This window comes from Zootermopsis nevadensis, unplaced genomic scaffold (genome assembly GCF_977971745.1).
Source record: "Zootermopsis nevadensis isolate Lab colony 2312 unplaced genomic scaffold, Znev_1.0 Znev_ptg000016l, whole genome shotgun sequence".
NCBI classification, from domain to species: Eukaryota; Metazoa; Arthropoda; class Insecta; order Blattodea; family Termopsidae; genus Zootermopsis; species Zootermopsis nevadensis.
Genome location: NW_028259148.1, coordinates 4,511,997 through 4,536,543, shown reverse-complemented (window position 1 = coordinate 4,536,543; position 24,547 = coordinate 4,511,997). Strand labels below are relative to the sequence as shown.

The following is a 24,547-nucleotide window of genomic DNA, read 5'->3' as shown; positions in this document are numbered from 1 at the left end:
TTAAATCGACGCTGAATTTCTACCCATACTTTCCTGTCAATACTGACGCAAGGATGTTACTAATGTTTGTCTAACTTAAGACAATTTCGTCAAGAAACTTAAATTGAAGCTGCCACTAAGGGACGCATGACATGTGTCTACGTAAATTTTTATTTTAACAAGATATTTCTAAACATGCCACCAAAAACATGAGATTGGATAAATATATATCCCTATAAATTTCTATCGAGTATCGACAAAGACAGTGGCCATCTTGAAACGACAAAGGCGCTTTTGAGGATTACAAATTGTTCAGAAGGGAAATTTTTTTTTTTTTGCAAATGTAGTATTTTATATTGTTCAGAAATCGGCTTAAATCCAATAAAATACGCACATAAATATACATAATAAAACAAAATAAGGACTTCAGATATCCAATAAAATTTTAAAGGGTGATCCTTCCATATCCGCGATTAAAATCTGTCCAAGAGTTTGTGCACTCTTTAACAAATTCACTTCAGAGATCACGTTGCGCCTAAATAAGTACCAGAATAATTATGAAAAGCTACTTTTTATTCAGGCCAGGTCGCGGCCTGTTTCAAGGTATTGTTCGAAAATCGCGTCATAATTCTTATTAAATAATTCTTTGTTCTTACATGTAGAACTGGGAGAAATGTGAAGATTCCGTTGAACGGATCCCAGAGGAGTGACTGTGTGTGTGTGGACATTAATCAAGTTGTCACCAAGGAGCGACAGCACACAAGGAATATTACAGTGTCATGCGATGAAATGCGAGAAACAATAGGACGATATGGCGATATACGTGGAGGTTGCGAATTAATAGCGCGAGAAACTGCTCAGACCCACAGACGAGTACGGAAGTACGCGAGATGAAGTAACAGGAACACATGAGTAGTATATGTGGGGCACATTTCCAGAAATACTACAGATTTTTTGGAAGAATACTGCTTATCAGCAATTAAGTCCACACTGTAGTGCACAGAAGATGTATTAAAATTTTATGATTTTTAAATAACCTGTAAAACGTGTTAAATACGAACACTTTTATTATATTTCACTCCATACAGGAGACCCATTCTTGAGAAGCTGACAATCTCTCAGCTAGTCAAGGCACTCCCATATTTTTATGGATCGTGAACACAAGACCCTACTTCCTAATCCCTACCCTAAGTCAGAGTGATAGCCCTGATGAAGGCGGCAGCAGTTGGTATACTTCTACAAGACTTCACGACAATCCAGAAGACAGCCATCTTCAGACTCACCGCCATGATAACCTCAAATCCTACTGATACATCAGACTCAAGACAAAGACCATGGCAGGCACGGTAATGAACCTTCGAGTGCCACAATTTGTTGGGAATTTTAGAACTAGTTTACAGTTTCTCAAAAGTGTACAACTTCTTGTTCTGTCTTCTTCTTTATTACGCCGTCTCCTTTACAGGAGGTTGGCGACATATTATGAACAGGATCCTTCCATCCTTTTCTCGGACTGGGACCTGTTCATATACGTTCTTGGCAGATGATCCAGAAGTGGTTTGCCATTGCCTTCTTCTGTGTGTGAATGGAGTAATTGTTGGGATGCCACGGAGAAACCGGGGAAGCCCCGGAGGAAAACTCCGTGATGCCTAGACCACGGCCTTGCCCAACACAAGTTATAAATTGGGGCACCGCCGGGAATCGAACCCGGGACCCCAGGATTACAAGGCCAGCGTTCTAACCGCTAGACCACCGTGGCCATCATTTATTTATTTAGTGTTCTGTCTTACGACAGGTCCATATGAACAGGATCCTTCCATCCTTTTCTAGGACTGGGACCTGTTCATATACGTTCTTGGCAGATGATCCAGAAGTGGTTTGCCATTGCCTTCTTCTGTGTGTGAATGGAGTAATTGTTGGGATGCCACGGAGAAACCGGGGAAGCCCCGGAGGAAAACTCCGTGATGCCTAGACCACGGCCTTGCCCAACACAAGTTATAAATTGGGGCACCGCCGGGAATCGAACCCGGGACCCCAGGATTACAAGGCCAGCGCTATACCACCGTGGCGGTTCTTATTCTGTGAGGACGTTTAATAAAATATTGTTTAAAAATTAAATAACACTTGGGAGAACTAGTAGTAGGTAGGATGATAAAAGGGTGTTAAGAGTATGTGGGTATGGATGGGGTGCATCTGGTTCAGAATAAGGGCACCGTGGCAAACTTTAGAATCCCATTAAAGACGACTTACTCCAACGACTGTCGGAGTCTCAAGAAGAACAATGTTCTGTGGACTTAGAATGAACAACGTGATTCTTTTTTCTTTAAACATTCATACTGAAATGACGCAAATGAAATTTGTAAAATGCGAATGGAGAGATCTAACGTAGAGATTAACTGTGACGTAGAACGAAAGGACGAAAGCATGGGAGGTAGATGGTATGTAACAAAAATGGAAAAAGAAATTAATCACCTTATTGGCTACGGAGGTTGCTTGTCTTAATTAGATGGCATCGACTTTCACTCAGCAATTAGCCATTATAAAACGTACCCCAGAAAGATATAATTACGGGACACCTTAACATATTTGGGTTAATGAATTACTTTATTCGCAAACTTTCTACGAAAATTGTCTTGACTTATCACCTTCAAGAATGATCATTTAATTTCACTCTGATTCGTCGAATGCTTGATTATAACTAACAAACTGTTTGTTGCTTTTAGAAAATTTCTGAACTCTTTGGGGTAATTTTAATAAACTTATGGAAAATACTGAGTGGCTCTGAAAAGCGTTCAAATTTATGGTACTTACTCACATCTGAACATTTTTCAGGTTTAAGAATATTCGTGTAATATGAAAGATTGATTTATTTGAGTCAATTAATCTAACTTCAGTTTTGATAAGATAATTCCCTCAATCCTTATTTTAATTATGCTTCATTGGTTAGCACATGTGATTTATAACTAACATACTTATTACAACTTGTAGGAACTTTCTGAACACTTTGAAGTGGTTGTCAAGAAGTTTCTAAACTTTCCGGAGTGGTTGTCAGGTGCATGTGAACCGCATGGAGTGAGTGTCAGAAGCGTTCACATTTATGCCATTGTAAAGTTTTTCGGTTCTAAGAATATCCGTGTAATATGAAGACAAAGACCTCAGAATAAACTCGGTAATTTTAAATGACTCTAAAGAAGGAGAACAACATCTCCAATAGTTTCTATTGCAAAATAGAGAGCGGGAAATATTTCAAGCCTCAGGAACTCACATGTACGAGAGGTAACCGAGAAGTCGATGAATAATTCGTAAGTTTAGCTCCCTCAGGGTTTTCCACCTCTGGCGCTAACGAATAATTTAAAACTTGAAAAGAGAACAGTTGAAGGTGTACAGTGAGCTCCGTACGCGGAACGATAGTACACCAGTTTGTGTATGCCTAAATAATAGGCAAATGGACAAGTCTGGAATGCATATGATACACTGAATGAGTTGTTATACACGCATGAACAACAAGAAAGGGGCTTGGAAATGTAAATAAGAACATAAGTAATACGGGGTTTCTGTACACCGCAAGTTCTCTGTCTAGTATTCCAAACAGAACATATCTTTAATTAACTGGATTCCTATGATTTAGTATAGTCTAAAGATAAATTAGAATTAGCAACGGCAGGATGATTATTAGCGCGGGAAACATAATGACTCGAAGAAAAAACTGCTCCGATACAAATTCGGCGAAAACGAATGTCACTTGAAATCACCTGGAACTTCACTCGGGTCTCTGGGGCAAGCAGACAGCGTCTAGCCTCCTGAGCTCCGGCATAAAACCCATCTATTTCTGAAGATACATTGTGTAAATACATGGACCATACATTTGTTATTCTGAGGCACTTTTTCGTCCTAAGGTTCTCATAAAACTCGCTTATGTCAAAGGGAAACAGAAAAGTAAAGTGTAAGACCACTAAGAAGGAAAACGCAAGATATATTTATACCTCAATTCTGAATCTCCTATCAAACTTTCGCGTGTTTCTCTGTGTGTGTGTAAAAGAACGGAAAGTGAAATAGAAAGAAATGGTAAAGTATGAAGTCAGGAAAAGTACAGGAAGGAAAGACAACGCTGATGGAATGGCATGAGGATGGAAGCAACTGACACTCGCGTTCTTTGCCGTCTTGTAACCTATCAAGAGGAAGACGAAGAAGAATAAGAATAAGTAGAGTAGAAAAATATGGAGAGGAAAACTTTTTCAATTTACTGAGTTCATCATACCATAATCATTTTCCAAACAGAAATTCAACATTCAACCTCGTAAACTATTTTCTGTCCATATGTCATGTTTGTTCAAAGGGTGATCATATGGTCTCTAACCAAGCACTTTTACGAGAGACAATTTTTCTGACTTCATGTTTCGTATAAAAACTTTACACGTACGTGCAATCTTGATTCTGTTCTTACTCATCGCCTTGATGATGGAGGCAGCAAGCACCTCTGCAACGTCGGCAAACTTCTACCAAAAATACACGGCGCAACATCCCAGAAGACAAGTCAAACGCTATATTCGTTAATCAACATATTTTATAAGTTCAACATTTCGTCCTATGTTTTGGATGTGGGTCGTATACAATCACTGTACTGTGCACTTTTTCAAATTTGCTTTATACTACGCACCTCAGACACTCAAAACACAGAAAATAAATATTTGTTTAAATCTTGTCAGTCTAATCACAATAAAATTCCTATTAAATATTAAAATATTACTATAATTAACATTCTAATATTTAAAATATATTAAATGATGTTCTCTATCGAAATGTTCGATTTACATTAGATCATCACTTTTTTTACACGACATGTTTCTGTTCTAAAAGAACCATCTTCAGGTGTACAAAATTATATAAACTTACATATAACTTCTTAAATGCAACTTTTAGTCAGATGTTTATCAGATTTCAAATGATGTTTTCTTCCAGATTTTTATTGTATTTTAATATCGTATTCGAAGTTGTTCTGTATATGTACGTCGTGCTTAACATGATTTTGTGTGGGTGAACGTTTTGTTGTTGTTTTTGTATCAGCCTGTAAAGTAAATAATATAAAGACTAATGAATATTAATAAATTAGAAATAGAAAATAAAATAATATATTTGATAATTTAATTTTGAAACATACCACGATAGAGAACATCATTTAATATATTTTAGATATTTAAATGTTAATTATAGTAATATTTTAATATTAATAGGAATTTTATTGTGATTAGACTGACAAGATTTAAACAAATATATATTTATCACAATATGACGCAACTTTATCATCTCACAGAAAATAAAAGGAAATAAATTACTCTGTCATCCACGGTCGGAAAACCAAATCCTCACCAATATTTTTTTTTTAAATATATTGATTTGTAACTGTTCTACTGTGTCCTGGAACCAAGACCTGGCCTTACATTTCGTCAGTAACGTAAGGTCCAACTGTGACTTATCGACCGGCGCTTGTCAAAAGCGCATGAAATATTTCTGAGTAAAATGAAAGCACGGAAGAAACACATGAAAAAATGAGTAACTGCTGGAGGCAGACGGCCGTCCTACGCGCTAAAGTTGAAGTTCGCCTAAATAATAAATAATAATTCAGTCCGTACCGCAAAAAACCCCACCACACTTCACTTTTACAAAGATCAACTTGTTAACGCTGTGTAAGGAAATAATCCTTGCTTGCAAAGAAAACCACGCGAAGCATATAAATGCGTTGCTGCGAATCATGCTTATATCGAAAAAGCGTAAATCAGGAAACATACAAAATAAACGCCCATGAATTTACCGAGGGAGACACCATAAGAGGTCTCAATTCATAGTCCCAGGAGTTAAAATAGTGGGGAATTAATTAATTAATAAGTGGACCCGCGCGACAGCTTCCACTGTGGCCGTGGATATGACATTGCTGCTACTCGTGATATTTAATTAAAACCTGATATGAAATACCGCGGACAGCGAAAGCGCGTATAATTAGACTCACCCGCAACGTAAAATCACATCACAACCACAGCAATCACAGTATTTGGTACGCATTGCCAAACGCCTCACGAACAGAGCAAACAATTTCGATATGAAGTAACGTTCGATAATGTACACGCGTTCTGCTCGTGGATTCACCATGTTCGCACTTGCACAGCTTCTGCGCAACTTGCGTGAGCAGCGGCCTAGTAACAAGGGTGACCTTGACTAGAATCACGGGGGAGGTTGGGAGAGTCACGGGAGTGGACCTGCTTTTGATGTCAATTTTTGAACTGTAATAAGTGACTGTTTTTGGGTTACATTCTTTTTTTCTTTTTCTTTTTTTTTTCCAATAACATACGTAGTTTAACTTTCGCTGCTGTGTAACTGAACACGAACATGAGAATAGGGGAACGTATGTAAGCGACGTACAGCGTAAATTATTTATGTACGGAAACACGCCACTGAAATTTAAAGAGGGTTTTTTCTGTGGACGGATACAGCTGAATAGGAACACGGAATATGTGACTCTTTAATTGTTTATTAAAACTTGTTCCCGGACAATTACAGGGCAGAACTTGTCATATTCTGTTTCCGTATGCAGAAACTAGGACAGGCACTTTTCAATCCCAATGGCTGGTCGAAATACAACGTACTGAGGAATACAAGTAAGTAAATACTTGGCGAGAGTGTAGGTTCTCATGGCGCCGAGTATGACGATGGCTGTCTTCTGGGTTGTAGCACCGTGTAGTCTTGTAGACGTTTACCGACGCAACAACCCACAAGACAGCAATCTACCACAGGCTTTTTCAAGATATGACAACTCTAAGACATGCACACTAAGAGGTAGAGAATACAGATTGTCCCAAAATTATGTAAAAAGGGTATCAACTTTGGTGGATGCTTGTGAGTCAGTTGTTCACCCCTGTCAGCTATGCCACGAAGCTAATGGTCATTTTCAACACCTACACTAGATTAGCTAATTCACTAAGTGCCGATGATGACATATGTAACAGTTTAGTTTATTAAAATGCCTTTATTTCATTCACTTAATATGTGTGCATATATTTTTGGGACATCCTTTTTTTCGTACAAATGGAGACCAACTGTAGAGTAGAAAAAAAACACAGAATCATGACAAATCCCGTGGAAGCAGATAAATCTACACGGTCTTGAGAGTGACCTACAATAAATCTCCATTACAAAAATCAACTAGTCAGTGCTGTTTAAGGGAGTAATCGGTGTGTATTATGAGAATCATAAGTAAACCGATAAATCCATTCCATGGGTAAAGTGTAGAGTTATTGGCAATGAAATCAGGCCGCACAGATAGTTACCATTTCGTTTTAAACTCAGTCTAGTAGAGGCAGACCTCACAGAAGGCTCCAGAATATAAGACGCGAACTCGACTTTGTCCAACGGGAAGCTATTACTATTTTCGGAACTGTCAAATGGAGAGAGGGCGGGTGTAAGTTATGGCGGGGAATTTTCTGTGTTGTTGCCAATATTCAATTCTAGTCACGTGATAATGCTTATTATAGTGAAGACTCAGACTCAGGACAGATAAAGAGGCTGACAAAACATCCTCCTGAATCCGCTGGATGTTCTCTCGGCCACGAACGTCAACTTCATTCAGAAACACAATCAGTAGATACAGAAGTTTACGCACGGTCAAACTAATATGATCTACGTTTGAAGTTGAATATTGCTGTAGTTTCATCACATATCAACGTAATAATTATGATACGTAATTCGGTAACGCGGTTCAAGATATAAAATAATTCCGAAGTCGGAAATAATATACAGTCACGTCAAAAAAGCATCAGTCGGTGTTTGTATAATGTGGAAGAGATGAAAAATAAACACAAAATTTGTATTTGGAAGCAGAAGGACAAAAACCACTTGGAAGACCAAGGAGAAGATGGGAGAATAATATTAAGAACCTTAACAAACAATAAATACGAGTGTAGTATAAAACCTGTCTCTAGCAAAGAGTTTAAGAAACGCCAAACTAACATTTCTTTAAGATGCAATACTACGACTTCATAGTTTCCCACATTTCTAAATCCAAAATGTCACTGGCTTGTAATGATTACGTCAAATTAATAGCTGAGGGGCTCAAACATAGGACCCTCTACCACGGCCCTAATTTCCAAACCCTGGATCACAGCAATTACTGTACATTCATATTAGAGCAGGAGAAATTTACATTAATAAAGCGATTTATTGAGCGGACACAACGTCAGGGCAGATTCGAACTATCAACAGAGTTGACAAGGGAGCAGTGTTATAATACACAGGCTTATACAGTAAACCGTCGTCCAACGCGGGGGATACATTCCTCGAAATCGGCGCGTTTCGTGAATCCGCGTTGGACGAACTTAATATTTTACGGGATTAATGTGGATATGGGAACGCGGCTGTCGAATATCAAAATAAATAAACATATTCATTGGACATGCCCCGGTAGATTTCTTTCTGTGGTGTATGACAAAGAAATATATAGGAGTCTACTTATATTTTAGGACGTGGGTGAGGAAACAAGCGACCATGGACTGAATAAGTTCGTCCAATGAAAGTTCCTTTAAACTGAACGTTCGTATTTACGATTAAATTGCAAATTATCAATGGTTACCGAAATACCCAGCGTCGAGGACACATCCATTACTTCACACTGACGTCCACTACTGATATCACAGCTGGTACTATTAATTTCTTGATTCATTTGGTGATTAGAAGGTTGAAGAACCTGGATGATTATCGATTTATTGAACCAGATTCATCAATTATATAAGATAAATAAAGTGGAATGGTAGAACTATCCAAATTAGGCTTCTCCCCTCTTATTGACTAAAGACAAAGTAAGATACATACTTCCAAACGAAGTGATATTTTAAGTTCTTTATACTTTTTTAAACACAGACTATGGATTCAGTCCAAAACAAAGGAAGTTATAACACTCGTAAAACAAAATAACCGAGGGAATTCGAAGAAGAATTATGTTCCCTCTCGGAATTCTGTAGAGGAAGGCCAATAACATTTCTTATTAACCGGTACGCATGCACTTAAGACTACGACCATCCTCGAAAAATTTATAGTCGTTCAGGTTGTAACAAATTCCCCACCTTTTGTTGCCGTGTACTGAGCCAGTTAAATCCAATTAAGAAACTAACTACATATTACGTTAAGACGAGTCTTAATATCATCCTCACATCTATAACTTGGTGTCCCTAGTTGTCTCTTCTGTTCAAGATTTTCGACTAGAATACTAAATTGAATATCTCACCTGTCCCTTGCATTATACATAATTGATAACCGAAGAATGAATAATTAATATCAACGAGGTCCGAGGGCATTGATTGTGATGTTTTCAGAGGAAACACGATTCAGGTAACAAGAGCGATCAAAGTACGGGTGACATATGATCTCTGCAGAGTCATTAATCAACATAACAAACAATTTAAATTAGGAAACACACACGAGATTCGAAAGACTGTAAGATTTGAGGTTTTCACAAAGGTCCAACAGCCTTTCGAATGAAGATTTCTGTCTTCTGTGTTGTTGCGCTGTGAAGTATGGTCGATTCAATCGCCCTGATGACGGAGGCAGTATGACCTCAGAAACGTTGGTTAACATCGACCAGACTACACAGCGCAACAACCCAGAAGACAGAAATCTTCATCGCCCTGATGACGGAGGCAGTATGACCTCCGAAACGTTGGTAAACATCGACCAGACTACACAGCGCAACAACCCAGAAGATAGAAACCTTCATCGCCCTGATGACGGAGGCAGTATGACCTCTGAAACGTTGGTTAACATCGACCAGACTACACAGCGCAACAACCCAGAAGACAGAAATCTTCATCGCCCTGATGACGGAGGCAGTATGACCTCTGAAACGTTGGTTAACATCGACCAGACTACACAGCGCAACAACCCAGAAGATAGAAACCTTCATCGCCCTGATGATGGAGGCAGTATGACCTCTGAAACGTTGGTTAACATCTACCAGACTACACAGCGCAACAACCCAGAAGACAGAAATCTTCATCGCCCTGATGACGGAGGCAGTATGACCTCTGAAACGTTGGTTAACATCGACCAGACTACACAGCGCAACAACCCAGAAGATAGAAACCTTCATCGCCCTGATGATGGAGGCAGTATGACCTCAGAAACGTTGGTTAACATCGACCAGACTACACAGCGCAACAACCCAGAAGACAGAAACCTTCATACTCATCGCCCTGATGACGGAGGCAGTATGACCTCTGAAACGTTGGTTAACATCTACCAGACTACACAGCGCAACAACCCAGAAGACAGAAATCTTCATCGCCCTGATGACGGAGGCAGTATGACCTCTGAAACGTTGGTTAACATCGACCAGACTACACAGCGCAACAACCCAGAAGATAGAAACCTTCATCGCCCTGATGATGGAGGCAGTATGACCTCTGAAACGTTGGTTAACATCTACCAGACTACACAGCGCAACAACCCAGAAGACAGAAATCTTCATCGCCCTGATGACGGAGGCAGTATGACCTCTGAAACGTTGGTTAACATCGACCAGACTACACAGCGCAACAACCCAGAAGATAGAAACCTTCATCGCCCTGATGATGGAGGCAGTATGACCTCAGAAACGTTGGTTAACATCGACCAGACTACACAGCGCAACAACCCAGAAGACAGAAACCTTCATACTCATCGCCCTGATGACGGAGGCAGTATGACCTCTGAAACGTTGGTTAACATCTACCAGACTACACAGCGCAACAACCCAGAAGACAGAAATCTTCATCGCCCTGATGACGGAGGCAGTATGACCTCTGAAACGTTGGTTAACATCGACCAGACTACACAGCGCAACAACGCAGAAGACAGAAATCTTCATAGCCCTGATGATGGAGGCAGTATGACCTCTGAAACGTTGGTAAACATCGACCAGACTACACAGCGCAACAACCCAGAAGACAGAAATCTTCATTAGAAAGACTGTTGGACACACAAAGGAAAACCAGAAGATTAGGTCGGCAACATTATCTGATGGCGAGCGACATGGTACTACATCAGGTCACTGTCAATCCGTAATTAATCTCGCAATAAACGCGTGTCTACAGACAGCGTAAAGAGTTAAATGTCATTTGATGGTTCGGCGCTGCACACTATCGGCCATTTAGTCGAACGAGTGTATACGCTTCTAAGAAGCGCGGAGGTAAATTTGGATTCGAAAAAGTTTTAATGAAGCCTGTAACTTCCTCTCGGAGGTTCTGCTTAATCTTTATTCTCTCTCTCATTCCTTCCCCGTGTATTGTACAAATTCCTTGCGGTATTTCTACATAAACAATTAAATTGCCGACTCAAAACGACCTGTTGTACTATTTCTGGCTAAAAAGCATCCTCTCACAACACATGAAGATGGCCTCAGAACTTTGCACTGGGGAACGTAGTCTAGCTGTGAGTGGAGCATTATTACTCCACCTTGAAGAAGTAACACAGTGGATTCCGAATTTCTTAATCTTTAACATGCACGTCTGAATAAAAATGTACAGCAAGACAACTACCCCACACAAATAAAATCTTAAACACTTCAGTGCTGACTTATTCTTAACAAAACAACCTAATTTTGTTCCCATTTTTTCATCGTAATGCATTTCGAGCAGTTAATTTAAACCTAAAACAGAATTCAGCCGATGTCTCATTCCATATGTCACGTACAATGCACGATTGCGGTTTCAAATCGATATAAATCGTTTGTACCTTCGAAAGGGTTAACAATCATAACAAGCCTATCAATGTTATCACAAACACAGCAGAAAAGGCCTCAGTGGATGACAGAACTTTTCAGTCTAGCTTTAGCTGATTGAGAGACAAAAACGTGATGATAAAATACGCTGCTACCAGAATAAAAAGCTCAGGAAAGTTTAAAAATAGTGTTTACTGACTTAAAATATACATAAACATGATTAAATGATTTACACTTGAGCTTAAGGCTGAAATAGTGATTTTAATAAATTACAATTAATATAATATAAAGGGTATAATGTAACTATCACACTTGTAATTTTTAATGTATGTAGAGAGTATGGAATGGAAATCAACATTGAAAAATCAAAGGTAATAAGGATAGCACCGAGAGCAGAACCATTGAACGTTGTAATTGGAAACCAACAGATGGAGAATGTGGAGCATTTCAAGTACTTGGGAAGCATAGTCACGACGGACGCCCTATGCACCAAGGAAGTAAAAGCAAGGATAGCCATGGCCAAGGCAGCTTTCGTCAAGAAGAGGATACTTCTCACTAGCAAGTTGGGCTTGGAGATGAAGGAGAAACTAGTGAAGTGTTACGTATGGAGCAGAGACTTGGACACTCAGGAAGAAGGAACAGAAATACCTGGAGAGTTTTGAAATGTGGTGTTGGAGAAGAATAGAGAAGATCAGGTGGACGGATCGAGTGACCAACGAAGACATATTGAGGAGAGTCAACGAGCAAAGAAACATTCTGCAGGCGATTACACGAAGGAAAGCTAACTGGCTGGGACATGTTATGAGAAGGAATGGGTTACTGAGTGATATCATCGAAGGCCAGGTTGAAGGAAAGAGAGGACTAGGAAGAAGATTGATACAGCTAACCGACGACCTTAAACAAGGAAAGAAGATGACGTTCCAGGAATTAAAGCGAGAAGCCGAGAATAGGGACAACTGGAGAGCTCTTTTTGGGCAGAGCAATGGACCTGTCGTAAGACAGAACACTTAATAATAACAATAATAATACCCTTTTACCCTGCCACTGACGAATTAAGAGTTGGTTACAGTAGCAAAACCCAGAACGGATAATGCGTAGCCTACGTACTGAGCGTCGGTGGAATGATGACTGGCAAAGTTAACCCCAAAGTACTAAGAGGAACGTCTACCTCGGCGTCACTGTGTGCCTCCCCCCCTCCCACAAAGTCCCACACGAACTGGACTGGGATTAATGCCAGGATTCCCGTGCGACGCGACAGTGTCTGATGGTCTGAGCTGTTTCTGCTGTTCGGGATACTAACCACCACAAAATTATGGGGAAGGTGACATGGGTCACGCTCAATGATCAAAATTCGCATTAAATTAATTTAAAGCTTTATGGAACCACAGACATACCTCCACCCCTAATTCTGAATGTGCGGTAACGCAGATCGTGGGAATGGGAACTGGCCAAAGTATAGTTCCGCAGACAGCGTGTGTGAATCGATATGCAAAACTTTACACAGCAGTCATTTAAAGCACGTCGCAAATTCTGCTTACAGATACCCTATAACTCAACTAAAACTCTATTAAAAAAACTGAGTCCTAAAATTCAACGACTAACCAGAAGTTTATAAAGTAACCATTATTTAAAATACACTTTGTGCTGTTTGCCTTATCACAGTTCAATAGACTGATAAAGACCTATAATTTTACCTCTTGTCTTACAAGGCCGTTTAAAACGACACGAAGATGATGTTTGAAAACGAAATGATAACGACAATGTCTGGACATAGTAAGAATCAACAGTGGACGAAACAGTTATACGAGGTGCGATCGGAAAGTTTCAAGACTGTGTCAATAGAGGGCGAACCGGATGTAGTACGAGCTTCTGCCGCTAGGGGGTGCGGCCTACATTCATAGTGAATCAGTGTGCCAGCCGGTATCATCGAATTAGCATTTGTTTCTTAGTTACGGGCGTTTTGGTAGTGCATTACACCGACCCTCCTGCGATTTCGGAATGGCGTGTGCATCAAATTTTGCCAAAGACTCGCCAAAACGGCTAAAGATCACCATATTCTTGTTCTTAGGTTTCTACGGATGGAGTTTAATGAACCGCGACAAATTCTTCAAGTTATCCGTTTTTGCAAACACTGAAGTTGCCATATCCAGGGTGAATGCACTGTTTTCTTTAAGCCACTGCCCCCCCCCCCCCAAATCAGAATCGTCATATCCCATTTGCCGCCTACTGCCTGCCTGGGCCTATCTTTGGCCCCACGTAAATCTAGACACTATCAGAAAAAAATCCACACATTTTTCAACCAAATACTTACTTCTCACAACTTCTATACTTGAGGGGCAGGAGGGATGGAACGCAGAAATGCACATGTAATCATGTTGTGTTGAAAAATACGATTTCGAGCTTTCGATACAATGACGTCAGACATTCTCCAAGAATCTCAACAATTTTTCTAGGTAAACAGAAATCGCGAATTTACCTGTACCGGATAGCGGTGTGGTAAGCCGTTCTCCAGGAAACAGCGCCACCACGGCTCCAGCCCACTTCCTCTACCGTCACGTGTGTCACGTGACCCCCAGTCCGAGTGACGTCACTCGTCACTACGCCATCTCACGGCAGGAGCGACCCTCTCGCTGCCATGACAACGGGAATCCCAACGCCGTCACACTGAAACATAAAAGTATGACCAAACATTTAGAGGTATTTCAAAACAGATATTTAAATGAGGTGATAAAATGGGCCCTGTGGGTATTTAAGTCATAAATAAATCAAAGGCAGATTAAATTTTGGGGAATTACTTGAAGGGTGTTCAAATAACTGGATGAGACAGGCACGGCATATAGTAGACCTGAAATGCATACAAAACGTTGGACAACCTGAAAACAAGACGCCCTTCAGAAGACATATACGCAGGAATATAACATAAAAATGTATCTTCAAGGAATACATAGATTGTGAGTGTGTAGCAAATTCTTGTAAACACAGTAAAGGGCCTTGGGGTTCCATAAACAACGAAGAATTTCTTCACCAGCTGAACGACTATTAGCTTATCAACAAGGACTGTATCACATAGAATTATTTGGTTTTGGCCAACACTGCGACTGCATGAGCTCAAATGGACTAAGCGAAAAATCACAAAAATTGGTTGAAATTTTCTTGGAAGAGAAACACATGTATGTATCACTCTATACAGCTGTTTTATAAATTTTTAATCAATGTGACGGTGGGGAATCCTCCTATATGTTAAGACCAGCAGGCGAATTCACCATCGTCTAACAGAGGAGCGAACGTATAAAACTAAAGAAACTGTTTCTACGCGAGGAAGAATTCCAATAAAAGCAACTCACTTTTATGACATTTAAGGTATTTAATTACACTCCATTTTAGTTTCAAAGGGCTATTTATTTGCATTTTCAGAGGCGTGTGCACACAAAGAAAACAGAAAGTAATAGTGTTCCGAGTAAACAGAACGCTATTCATAAGATGATGGAATTCGTACTCAATGCAATCTTGGATGAGATCGCTCCATCTTTTAATAAGTTCGCGTTCAACACGAGAACAGGGGATGCTTTATTATTTCAAAGTATTTTCGTCGCCGCTTTCCGTCGACTGCGCCTCTATCCACGCTGTTTACTTAAATTCATAGTAAGAATAAGAAAAAATATAATCACAAAACAAGTTCTTATAATACCACAAAACTGACTACTAACTCAAGATTTTCTTGTTATTTGTGAGCAGTGTTTATGGTTTTCACGGCTTTAAATATGGCGATGTTGTTGCTCTGGGTTGTGATTCCATGTAAATTCGTCGACAGATACCAACGTTTCGGGGAAACGTACTGTATTCATCCCTGAAGGTGGAGAAGTATGTTGCTTCGAAACACTGATATCTATCTCCGAATCTACACGACGTCACGACCCAGACAAACAACGCTGAATACGCTGATTTATACAGTAAAAAGTTTGAGGATTTCTGTCTTCTGGGTTGTTGCGCCGTGTAGTCTAGTCTGCTTCCGTCATCAGGGCGATGAATCGCCCTGATGACTGTGGCAGTATGTAAGTATGACCTCTGAAACGTTGGTTAACATCAACCAGACTACACAGCGCAACAACCCAGAAGACGGAAATCTTCATCGCCCTGATGACGGAGGCAGTATGACCTCTGAAACGTTGGTTAACATCGACCAGACTACACAGCGCAACAACCCAGAAGACAGAAATCTTCATACTCACCGCTGTGAAAACCTCAAATCGTACACAGTAATGTGTTGTTAGCCCCAGCCCAATCCGTAACTTAGGTGACCACCCGTTGTCGGCTGTTCGCGACTCTTTATTCCATAATCATTTTACACTGGTAAATTCATATCTGGAGGCTTTCTACATCCGCAACTTGAGGAAGAGAATGCCACGATGACAAGAGACTCAACATGGTTCTGCAAAAAACAAGATGAGGCCCATACATTTTTGAGTCGTGAGAACCTCAAATCCTACATAACCGATGCACTTTCCGAGAACCGACCCAAGGAATTTCCAACTACACGACAGTAGATTTACCACTTGAGGTAACCTGCTTAGTTACACCGTTCATTGTTGGGGTACTATAAAGCCTACAATGCGAACATTTCGCATGAAAATTAACCCTTTGAAGCCTAGACGTTTGCGTCCTATCTGCATGCAAACAGCGATTATTTCCTTAAAAATACAATGTAATCAGTTGAACAGTATCATATCTGATAAGACGATTTCACTAAAAATCTATCAACATAAGAGTTACGTAAATATCCGGTGTTTATATAAAAAAAGAGTAAAATAGTCCCTGACAAGTCTTACGATATTGTAAAACGTAAAGAATGCCAACGACATGTTCATTTTTTTCTCAAACGCTGTAGGATGATGGAACTGCCCGATATAACACACCCCGTTTCTTCAACGGTTCTTACGGATATCTCGAAGACTAACACAAGAGGTGGGTTAATATTTAATACTTTCGTTCTCTTTGTTCCGAGATATTTTTTCCCGTTACTGATTAACTTGCAACTTCTTTTACTCTGTGTTCTTGTTCAGAAGCACGGTATGCAAAAATACATTCCAACCAAACTCATTACCGTTCTTGTTAGTATGCATTCTGGTAGAATTTACATACTAACGGCCAACGCTTTGCTGCGTTCCAGGATTTTGTGCATAAGGAACGGGCAAAAAGAGAAAACAAGATTACGCTTAAGCCCAAAGCCCACATCTCCTCTCATCTTTGTTCTAAATTCTTTTGTGTTTGTTTCTAATGTCTTACTCCAAGAAAAGCTCTCCAGTCTACCTAGAACTGGCTGAATGTTAACCAAAAGACAAATATGACGCATCGTCATACTTCTGGTACTCATCGCAGCAAGGACCTCTGAAACGTCGGTAAACTTCTACAAGACAAGGATCAATGACCCATAAGACAGCCATCTTCATACTCGCAAGCCACGAGAACTTCAATCTCATTCACCTTCTCGTTTGGAGTGGAAATATAGGAACTTCTAGAAAACGAACAAAATTTCTTTAGGATCTTACAAGAACAGTTATACATGTGCAGCTTCGAATTAAATACTTTTGTTATAACTTATAAAAATAAATATTTTTCTTTAGAATGATAATTTCGAACTTAGCTAAATCTCGGATTATACGAGAAACTCGCGTTATGACGGAACTGTCACTAAACGCCCATGTTCGACGAGAAATAAATAACGGGATGCTTCATAGAAATATTCGTCGGTTCCTGTAACTAAATCAAAATATTAACATTTTCGTCTAATTATCTGTTACTGCCTCGAGATCTTTTCTTTTCTTCGGTAATTTAAAACGTTCACATAACGGATTGATCGCGTCTCCCTGCCCAAACGCTGTAAAGAAAGACACAAAGAACGAGATACAAAAAAATAAATAAAGGAGCAAAGAAAGAAGATATAATGCGATTTTGTCCTGATCTTACCGCGTTATTTGGCGGATTTATTCTGCAGGTCCGCGAGTGACGGGGACATTCTGCCGCCTCTGTCAGTCCAGCTGGCGATTTATCAAGCTTATCCCACACCACAAAGAAGTACAATCCCATGTCCAATAAAGCAAGAATATGATACAAATATGTCACCTCGAGGCTGCCCTGACACGCCACTAACTAGAACGACGACCCCGGCAGGCAGTCCGTTGGCCAGCGTTCGGTTCAATACACAGCAACGCGCAGCAGCTGCGAGCAACACCGAGCTACAGTAGGGTCGAAATTTGGAGGAAAGACTGTGCGCAGAGCTCATGATGGAGGAGATAGTTCTACCTGTTCGTCCACAATTCATGCCAGTAACAAATGAATAGTGTCATATTAAATTTAGTACTGAGTTCTAAATTATAACATATCGAGCAGGTGTGATTTTGTGATGGCTGAAATTCTCACGGCGAAGAAGACGACAGATACTGTTCTTCTGGACTGACGGCGACAGTATCCTCCTACGAAACGTTGGTACCTACCTACAGATCACATGGTATCACAAGACCAACATTATTCACTATGTAAGACTTGAGGTTCTCACAGCGGTGAATATGAAGATTTCTGTCTTCTGGGTTATTGCGCTGTGTAGTCTGGTCGATGTTAACCAACGTTTCAGAGGTCATACTGCCTCCGTCATCAGGGCGATGAATATTCATCGCCCTGATGACGGAGGCAGTATGACCTCTGAAACGTTGGTTAACATCGACCAGACTACACAGCGCAATAACCCAGAAGACAGAAATCTTCATTATTCACTATCTTTACCGTGAAGATCTCAAATCTCTTATGTGGGGTTCAATTATTCATATACTATTCAAGACATGATATGTGTTAGCATTGGACACACGCAATAAATATCACACTGACCTCTAGGTTACAATAATTCTTTTTCTAAATCAATAGCACTTACAGTCTTCAACACACGTCTTCCCACTGGGCACAGTCCTTCTTGAGAAGCTAATATTCGCTCAGTTGGTCAGTAAATTCCCCGTATTTTATGACACCCACAGGTTCATTAACACATTCAAAAGATCCTGTCACAGGTCCCTATCTAGAACCACAATAAGCCAGACTATAACTTCACACAATACCCATTATATAACTGTCTCCATCGTCCTGTTAACTCGTTCTATTAAGTTCGAACATTATGCTCAACACTTTATTCGCAGAAACCCTCAATGTCTGCTCTTGCCTCAACTCGAGAGGTTTAATTTCACAGTCACACGCCCACATAAGCAGTGCAGACATTGTCCGATTTACAGCTGTACTGCAATATCGAAGTAATGGGTGTGACTTAATTTCAACTGATTCCCATTCAAACGTTTTTATTTTTTAAATTTCCTAAGTGAACTCAATTAAGGTAATACATTTTCAGAATTTTTGTTTCGTGTTTTGTGTTTATTGGGAGCGGGAGGGGTTGCTATCCTGTGGTAAATCCCTCATATTAGTGGTATTAAGGAACAATTCATCAATCCAGGGTTTACTCCACCTAAAACCTCGCCCTTAAACTGTGAGGCCATTGAGACAGGCAGTAATTAGAATTTTAATGGAAACTGAAGCCTTTTCCCGTTGAAAGTAATCTTCCGAATTACAATATGTGGACCTTGCCTTTTTTTATTATGTAGCAACCAACGTAGTGCATTGAGGTTCCTTCCCTCATGGTCGCCCTAACACCGCCTGTGGGCTACGAGCTGCCAACAGCAGCTCTGTTCAGTTCGTTGTCTCTTACAAACAGAATCGTGCACTAAACACTATTAATTCTACAGTTCTCTTAACAGTGCATGTAGTTTCAAAGGAACGTTCGTCCTTCGGAACCCTACAAAGCTACATTTCTATGTCGGTCTGTCAGGAAGTTGACTGACCCACAATAACGTCAATATTACAGGATCGTAAAAATTGTTACGTAAAACATTCCAGCAATATATATATGCAATGCTGTGATCCGAATTTCATACTCAGAAATTCTGAAAAGAAAGAAAAAATACAAATTTAGAAGGAAAGACTTAGAACACCCTCAAGACGGCTTAAATCTTTCCTGCTGATGGTTTTAACTACTAGATTATCGTAAGGTTACTTTTCAGATTTTTTTGGTAAAAAGTTACCATGTTATATCTAACATTTATTCTCAGTTATTCAGTCACATGCTTCTTTAAACTCGACGACGAGTAGCAAAATCAACAGTGTATTACTACTGAACACTCCGTCACAGACCCTGGCAAATGAATGGTGTAGGATTGGAAGTTTTCACGGTGACAGAATGTCTTCTTGGTTGTTGTGACGTGTAGTGCCTTGGCTGTATACCTACATTTTCGAGGAATATGGCGCAACACAAAGACCACCAACAGCAAGAATTAATTACATGGTTTTGTTGCTTGGATGTCCCTGTTTCTTCATTTTCCTTTCCTTCTTTTGTAGCACACGTATTTCGTGGTGAAGACGAATATACAGAAAAGAAGAAATATAAGTTTTAAAGAATTTGCTGGCACTGAGAGACACCATAAGAAAACAGTGTACAATTAAATAACCCTTTAAAAGCCAGTGGCAACTACACGTCCCACCTTCGTCAACGATCAATAATTCTTCATTTTATATTTATGGGATTCATATAATTCTCACTATAAACATCGATTAACAGCATTAACCAGTTGATTTTTGTAATGATTAAAAGTAATATTTTCTCTGCTGTACGAACTAAATTCTTACATATTACCTACATGAATTTGGGCTGCAAACGGTTAATAAATTTCGGGACACAAATTCCTTTGGCGGCTATTTCGAGATGTGATACGCCTACAGCTTCAACACTTTAGAAACTTCAGAATATTTCATATTGAATACAGGTTAACTATAAAACCACCAAAATGTCAAAAAAAAACGTCGCTGTCAAATTGTTAGCACTCCTATTTCGAATCCTGGAGGTCCCGCTTACAAATCTCACCCTGTCTGAAGTATTTCGTGGTTTTCCTCAGTCTCTCCAGGAAAAAGCCTGGATTATTCCTTAAATCTGGTTAATGCTGCTTTGTTCCTTATCCTTTCCAATTTTTATTCCTTTAATCATTCCATCATCCGACGCTATATAGACTGAGCTAGTGAGAACATCATTAAATAAAGAGTAAATAAATATAAAACGTCTGGCGTCCTATAGAAAGAGTGACTTTACGATCAACACACACAACATCAACGTGTAGGCTATATGAACACAAGTTTACTCAGAAGTGGAATATTCTCTACTTGAAGTAATCAATATTCACCAGATTCAACTTTCATTAGGAAAACTACATATCAGTAGGGAAAGCTCGACGTGGCATTTGGGTTACAGTTGCTTGCAACTTCCGTTCACAAACGCCAGAGCAGATATCTGCGAATGAGGATTCCCAATATAGCACAGCACATCCACATCTCTGCTCTAAAATATCCATGGACATCTACAGTCAGTTTTTTTTGTAAAGTCTTTCTACTACGACCGAAATCAAAGTGATTTTAACGGAATGAGCGTTTTACATCAGGTACAAAATGTTTTGTACCATTAAATGTTTTTTTTCTGAAATTGGATAAATTTCGATTTGGGCTACAGTTGACAGACAGACCTACAAACCAACATAAAATTTGCTGTAAACATAGGCATTTGATATTTGTATTCTACACTGTACAAACAGTAATTTCCTTCTAATGTCTAAAGTTAAGTGACTGAAAGATCCTAATTCTCTTCGTATTTAAAGTAGACCATTTGTAAGTAGGCCTTTATTGATCCAGTGATCGATATTGTGGAGTACTTAATCTTTAGGAGGTCAGAGGTGGAAGTCTTAACCTATAGTAGTTTTGTGGACTGTGAATTTTAATATATTTATTTTGTACAGTCTATACACAAACGTTTGAAGTTTATTGGTGTTGTAAAAATTATATAATATTAAAACATTTTATTGTGTAAAATATTATATTAGCGCTCTTAATCGTAAATACGATTTTACATTATATTTTTTAGCGCTTTTTATTAAAACGACATGTTTCGACGGGTAATACCGTCGTCTTCAGGTTTTTATCAATTTAAAATATTTTAAAAACTATTAGATATTTGATGCAATATATTATAATGATTCATAGTTCTGTTTGTAGCTTTCCATTTTCATGGTAAGTTGCTTATTGTAGTCAGACGTTATATTTATCAAGAGGTGTTGTGTAGAGTAACGTGCGTCTGACGGCTGATGAAGAGAATCTGTGTCTGGTGTATGTATGAATCATTATAATATATTGCATTAAATATCTAATATTTTTAAAATATTTTAAATTGATAAAAACCTGAAGACGACGGTATTACCCGTCGAAACATGTCGTTTTAATAAAAGGCGCTAAACAATATAATGTAAAATCGTATTTACGATTAAGAGCGCTAATATAATATTTTACACAACAAAATGTTTTAATATTATATAATTTTTACAACACCAATAAACTTCAAACGTTTGTGTATAGACTGTACAAAATAAATATATTTAATCAAACACAAACATGACGCATATAAGATACAAAATGTGAATTTTAAGTTTATCTCATTTCTTCAAAATGCACAAACAGTAACATACGACATAAAACGAAAAACTTTTCCCTAATTCCATTCAACCTCTTACACTTACCAACGTAGAACTTCAGAAATATCTTGACAATTTGTCAAAGGTTAAATTACCGAACAACGATATCAAGTACGAGAGTACTTGTATAGGCTTATATAAAGCTCAGAAAGAGAAAGTTACATGGCCATTAAGGTATTATTATGTATTTATAGAGTATGGAGTTAATACGTTTCATAAAATGTAAAAATACTGCTGATGATAAAGCCTTTATAAATAACGGACGATATAAAACGCGGTAAAACTACACAAAACTATTATTATTATTAGTGTTCTGTCTGACGACAGGTCCATATGAACAGGATCCTTCCATCCTTTTCTCGGACTGGGACCTGTTCATATACGTTCTTGGCAGATGATCCAGAAGTGGTTTGCCATTGCCTTCTTCTGTGTGTGAATGGAGTAATTGTTGGGATGCCACGGAGAAAAACTCCGTGTTGCCTAGACCACGGCCTTGCCCAACACAAGTTATAAATTCGGGCACCGCCGGGAATCGAACCCGAGACCCCAGGATTACAAGGCCAGCGTTCTAACCGCTAGACCACCTCATCTTATTATTATTTAGTGTTCTGTCTGACGACAGGTCCATATGAACAGGATCCTTCCATCCTTTTTCTCGGACTGGGACCTGTTCATATACGATCTTGGCAGATGATCCAGAAGTGGTTTGCCATTGCCTTCTTCTGTGTGTGAATGGGATGCCACGAAGAAACCGGGGAAGCCCCTGGAGGAAAACTCCGTGTTGCCTAGACCACGGCCTTGCCCAACACAAGTTATAAATTCTGGCACCGCCGGGAATCGAATCCGAGACCCCAGGATTACAAGGCCAGCGTTCTAACCGCTAGACCACCGTAGCGGTACAAAACTATACAAGTTCATAACTTCACATATGCATATTAGAACGTTCAGTCGGTTTAGATTCCAAATCTAATTAAGTTGATTTCCCTTAAACAGATTTTTTAATATTACTGTGACCGGTGTTAAAACTTGGCCCACTTAAAAATCTGTAAAATTACAAAGTGTTAAAACCGGTCACTCCTTCGCATCCTTGGATTTCCCCGTTGTCTATTCTCTAATAATAATAGTAAAGCAACGCCCAAAAACTGAAGAAGAACATTTTAATAATATGTTGAAGCAGCATTGATATTCAGGCGTAAAAGTGATTTAAGTGCTTAAATTTTGGGCATATTTGAGGGACAGAATGGAAAATGCGAACGTCAACATTTTCTGGTACCAAATTAAGTACGCCTTCTACTGACAGTAGAAACTTGTATGGCACATGATATAATTCTCTTTGGAACGACAGGATATAAAGTCTGTGAAATTAAATGACTTCAAATAAGTATGGAACTATCGAAGCGAATTAAGCAACGAATGACCATATGAATCCAGCAGACTGCACCCAACAGGTCTGTCTTCAAGAGCCCCGGTTTAACCCACATCACAAACCGTGTGTTACTTATATTTACGATAGCGATGCCGAAGGTTTAGAGTCTATTCTACCTGTCAGACACATCCATAGCTTTCCTGTTCGGAGCATCCGGTGAGAGTCCATACCCTGGGGAATCCGTGTACAGACTACACGGCGGTCATAGTCCTTTGCACACACTGGACTTCTGCCAGGATTACTCAGGGGAGTGAAAAGAGGGCGAAATGGTGTCTTTCTCTCCCCAGTGCGCAGTCAGTGCCATATTCCATCCCCCCCTTGCATTACCCTTCTCACCCCATTTCAGCTCGTAGTTCCATCCCGTCTCTGGTAAAATCAATAAACTGGACTGGATGGTACACACACACACCAGGCTGCTGGCCGTTCAATGCTCCCAGCCTCCGCGATTCTTGTAGTCATTACACGTCAACAGCCGAGTTCAAAACATAAAGCTCCATGGTCTATGTATTTCACATTACGAGACTGTACTCGTACTTCTAGGAGCTGAAGTTCATCAATAGACTTTGGGTATTCTAAATGAGACATTCTACAAGTACTCGGGATAAACGAATATTGGAACAGCGTAGATTCGTGGGTATATTCCAGCGTTTCAACCTTCAGGGCTTCAACATTGGTATTGTTTCCCTTTGTTAATTATCCCATAACAAATAATAACATCATACTCCACGCCGATAGCCACGGTGGTCTAGCGGTTAGAAAGCTGGCCTTGTAATCCTGGGGTCTCGGGTTCGATTGCCGGCGGTGCCCGAA

At 39.6% G+C, this 24,547-nt stretch overlaps 1 protein-coding gene across 5 annotated transcripts in view; it reads right to left on the bottom strand.

Annotated features, from left to right (window-relative positions):
* LOC110840107 (rhomboid-5) overlaps window positions 1-24,547 on the bottom strand; it is a 262,804-nt gene that overhangs the window by 143,229 nt on the left and 95,028 nt on the right. For 4 of the 5 annotated variants that reach the window (XM_087349830.1, XM_087349829.1, XM_087349826.1 and 1 more), the window contains exon 3: window positions 14,190-14,377. The gene's annotated coding sequence lies outside the window, so the exon portion shown is untranslated. The remainder of the gene's footprint in view (window positions 1-14,189; window positions 14,378-24,547) is intronic. The other variant, XM_087349828.1, reaches the window with a different exon arrangement.